Source organism: Priapulus caudatus, unplaced genomic scaffold, assembly GCF_000485595.1.
Source record: "Priapulus caudatus unplaced genomic scaffold, Priapulus_caudatus-5.0.1 Scaffold124, whole genome shotgun sequence".
Lineage (NCBI taxonomy): Eukaryota > Metazoa > Priapulida > Priapulimorpha > Priapulimorphida > Priapulidae > Priapulus > Priapulus caudatus.
In genome coordinates, this window is record NW_014577185.1 from 30553 (window position 1) to 35662 (window position 5110).

Consider the following 5110-nt stretch of genomic DNA (forward strand, 5'->3'; position numbering starts at 1 on the left):
ATATATAATATATATATATATATATATATATATATATATATGTGCGTGTCTATAGGTGTCTATAGGTCTCTATAGGTCTCTATATATCGACTCTATAATATAGGTATCTCTACATATTTCTATGGTCTTGCTGGTTGGCTGACCGGCTGACTATCTGACCGTCTGTCTATCTGGCAGGATGGATGACCGTATGTCTGCCTGTCTGTCTGGATATCGGCTCGTCGCGTCGTTCGTCCGTTCGCCCGCCTGTCTATCTCCCCTCCTCTCTTCATCTCCTCTTAATTATCTCTGCCCCCTTGTCTCCATGTTTACCTTTCATTGCAACTAATTTCTGCAATAGAAAGTACAAGCGGGAGCCACAGCTGGCAGACATGTCGTGGAAGGTCATGTGGGCCGACATAGACTCTACAGGCGTACAGCCTCACGGACACACATGAGAAAAAAAAATTCGTTATTCGATTCAGATTTGTTTCTTTTAACAAAATACAACTAATCCTCACACATCAAATGCGACAGGAAATTGTTCTTTCTCGAGGTTCCTTGCATCATGCATATGCAGCATATGGCGACGAATATATATTTTAATAGACATTTTTATGAAGCCTAACAATACAATTTTGCGTTACTATCTTATGAAACTCAGTCAGTAAAATAGTCAGTTAGTATAGTAAAAGTACAGTCTCGATTAAAACACATAGGTATGAGGCGTTCACATGTTTGCTATACGCGCGCCTGTTAATCAATATCGCGACTATATAGTGAATAAATTTGTAAAAAAAAGTTTGCGCCCCCTCGCGGACAGGGACCTAGGGTATATAAGGAGGAGAAAACACGCTGAAAGGCAGTGTAAAAAGTTGTAAAAGTTTGAAGAATCTGACGAAGACTACCACAAGTCGAAACTATTCGTTCATTGCTAACTTTGTGTAGCAATTTATTAAACAAAACGTTTTTCATACACATATATAATGGCAACACCAAAACAGCAAGTTAAATCCACGTGGGGTAACTCAGTTGAACTGTGCCCCGTAGAGGCTGTCCAGGCCTCTTCTTCACACAATGTCCCTATATAAGTGAATAAAGGTCAGTCATATATCGACTACATATATATATATATACTACATAGTGTGCGTGAGACGTAGTAAAGTGCAGAGACAGTGTTAGTTTCAAATTTGACTGACAGTAAAAATACACGAATATTTTTACTCAAGTAATTAGTTATACATATGCACACACACGCGCACGCACGCACACACGCACGCACTACACACACACACACACCCACACACACACACAACCACACACACACACACACACACACACACACACACACACATACATACACACCACACACACACACACACACACACACACACACACACACACACACACACACACACACACACACACACACACAGGAACACACAACACACACAAACACACAAACACACAAACACACACACACAACACACCACACACACACACACACATACATACATACATACATATATATATATATATATATATATATATATATATTTATTTATTTATTTATTTATTTATTTATTTATTATATATATAAATATATATATATATAATTATATATATATATATATATATAGTCATATAATCATAAGAACACCCATAAAAAAATTAATAAGAACATGATTACTGTAATCGATATAAAATATGACAAAACAGTGTCTGGTTGCTCAGGCAATTATTCAATAATTGTATATACACAAGATAGTGGGAGAGAGAAAGAGAGCGAGAGAGAGAGAAGAGGAAGAATGAAAAGAGGAAGAGAGAACTGAGAGAATATAGGGGCCAACGAGAGACAGGGCGTAAGAACGCGAAAATCTCGATACGTAGAATGAGCTGCCAATAAACCTGATGCCGTTTTAGGGCTGTTTAGATGTCGTTTGTAATGTTGAAATGTTGTCTGTTAAAATCTTAGTATGTGTACACATCGCACAGACGTGTTTTCACATTTGTGTATGCGCGTACGTGCGTGCGCTCGTGTGTGAGCGTGCCTGTCCGTGTGTACGTTTTCACATGTTGTGAGAAGGGATATTTCGGTTTAATACGTATTCGCGATTTACAGACGTACAGTTCTACCAGTTAACTAAGCAAACGAGGTGCCCATAGTTCTTTACGTTAATACGCGAGTTTTGGATTCTTTGAGAGCTGCAACTAATAAAAAATACTAGATGTCGTTAAAGTACAATGGGTTGATATTGCGATTTTCGGCATGCATTTGTAATCATAACCGTCTTAACTAGCATACTAACGTCGCCAGTGTAGTTATAGTTGTAGTCCGTGCGAGCTCGACGCTTCACGTCGCTCGTAAAAGTTGTCCAGATCTCACCCGTCGGCTGGTTGATCGAGACGAGCAGGAGAGACTGGAAGGCCATCTTAGCGGCGTCATTCTCTGAGCTGCCATCTTTTAACGAGAATTGATTTTTATATTAATAATTGTATTACAGTTAGCTGTGCAAATATGACTAAAGCGCGTGTTAGAGCCTGTTGTTTCTCGATTTCTAACCAATAATTATTGTCTAACTGTATTGAGCTGAATTTAATTGGACCGATATTGCAACTAGAATACTCCCGCGATTTGTGTTCGGACGAGTTACAGCTATTCTGATATGCCAGTGAGGGAGTACTGAAGCTTTTCATACATGCTTACCACCTGGTGGCAACATTTCTCATTTCAACACCGCTCATTTAAATATTATTAACATTATTTGTTTTGCGGATAGATGAATCTAATAGTAATATAAGGCAGTAGACTTACTTGCAACCTATTTTTATGTCATTCACAATGTTACACAGTATATCGACCAAATGGGAAAACGCGATTCACAATATAGTGTTGGGCTATTTGCGAAAATTTTCTAACAATGTGTCTTGCACGGTCGCAATAATATGTCTTTGTCAGACTTTTAAGGTCAGTTGAATAAAAACAGCATATACCTAGATATTTCTCTCCTCGAAAATGCATTTGTTATTATGGCAACTCCGAGTTTCCAAATTATATAATTTAGGCCCTGCCATAGCATAGTCTGACTTTGCTGCTATTCAAATTTTATTTTGCCCGTTTTAGACCGAGAGCGAAACACAAAAGTATAACTATATTGATACCCAGCGGCGATTTACTCGAGCGATGTTTTGATTATGATAAATGCACAACAAGATACATGATCTAGCAGAAACCGACAGTAAAAAATAAAGTATAGCAATCCGGCAATAAAAAGTTCCCTCTGTCTGTAGCCTACGGTTGAAATGTTACGTAATGCAACGTCGTTAGCGGACGCGCCGGGAGAGGCGCCACCAACGTTTATGCAAACAATCTCTGACGTTTAAAAAAAAAAATATAGTTAATGAATATTTATCAATAACTTTTATGTCGAATAATTTTAAATTACTTTAACTAAAAATATGTATGCAGCCCCGGGTAATGGTTTCCGTTTGAGTCATTTGGCGATAATGGCTTAATTCTAATTGCTATCTTTAAACTACTTATCTATAGGCCCACCTCTGTACCAGGAGTATGTGCCAAACTCTGCGGTGCGGAAGTTTTTAATTGCGATGAAGACGTATTCTCCGGATGTCATCCCCAAGCCGTGGGCTTCAAGCAATAATTTCCTCACATCGTTGCCAAAGCCAACGATGACGATGACTACAATAAACGGCACGGTTGTATCGTATTTTCGTGACACTTCGTATTGAATTTACGTGTAAAAAAGTCTACATTAAACGCATAAGTTGTATGGTACTTACATGTAGGATGTTGCTGATGACGTAAATAAATCTAATAATAGCCACTAATTAATGACCCTTAAACTTATTCTCTTTTTTTCTAAATTAATTACCTACATATTTTACAGGGGCGGATCCAGAGGGTTTGGGTGACCAGTTTCCATAGTTCTAGTCACAGCTAGGGGGTCCGGGGGCATGACCCTCGGGAATTTTTTACAAATTAGGCTATATTTGGTGAATTCTGGTGAATTTTGAGGGTCAATTCTGAAGATACCCAGCATAGCTGTGACCGGTTTCAGGAAACCGGTGCAAACCGGCCTAAATCCGCGTCTGTTTTAACACGTTATTGTGACATTACGACTGCTCGTGGTCCGACAAACTGTTCGATTGTTTGTTACGAAATGTAAAATGTGTATGCACGTGTGCTACTGGGAGGGGGAAGTGTTAGTCTGTGATTTAGACTCACGGACACACATGAGAAAAAAAAATTCGTTATTCGATTCAGATTTGTTTCTTTTAACAAAATACGAATAATCCTCCCACATCAAAGGCGACAGGAAATTGTTCTTTCTCGAGGTTCCTTGCATCATGCATATGCAGCATATGGCGACGAATATATATTTTTAATAGACATTTTTATGAAGCCTAACAATACAATTTTGCGTTACTATCTTATGAAACTCAGTCAGTAAAATAGTCAGTTAGTATAGTAAAAGTACAGTCTCGATTAAAACACATAGGTATGAGGCGTTGCACATGTTTGCTATACGCGCGCCTGTTAATCAATATCGCGACTATATAGTGAATAAATTTGTAAAAAAAAGTTTGGCGCCCCCTCGCGGACAGGGACCTAGGGTATATAAGGAGGAGAAAACACGCTGAAAGGCAATGTAAAAAGTTGTAAAAAGTTTGAAGAATCTGACGAAGACTACCACAAGTCGAAACTAGTCGTTCATTGCTAACTTTGTGTAGCAATTTATTAAACAAAACGTTTTTCATACACATATATAATGGCAACACCAAAACAGCAAGTTAAATCCACGTGGGGGTAACTCAGTTGAACTGTGCCCCGTAGAGGCTGTCCAGGCCTCTTCTTCACACATGTCCCTATATAGTGAATAAAGGTCAGTCATATATCGACTACATATATATATATATACTACATAGCTGTGCGTGAGACGTAGTAAAGTGCAGAGACAGTGTTAGTTTCAAATTTGACTGACAGTAAAAATACACGAATTATTTTTACTCAAGTAAATTAGTTATACATATGCACACACACGCGCACGCACGCACACACGCACTCACTCACACACACACACACACCCACACACACACACACACACACACA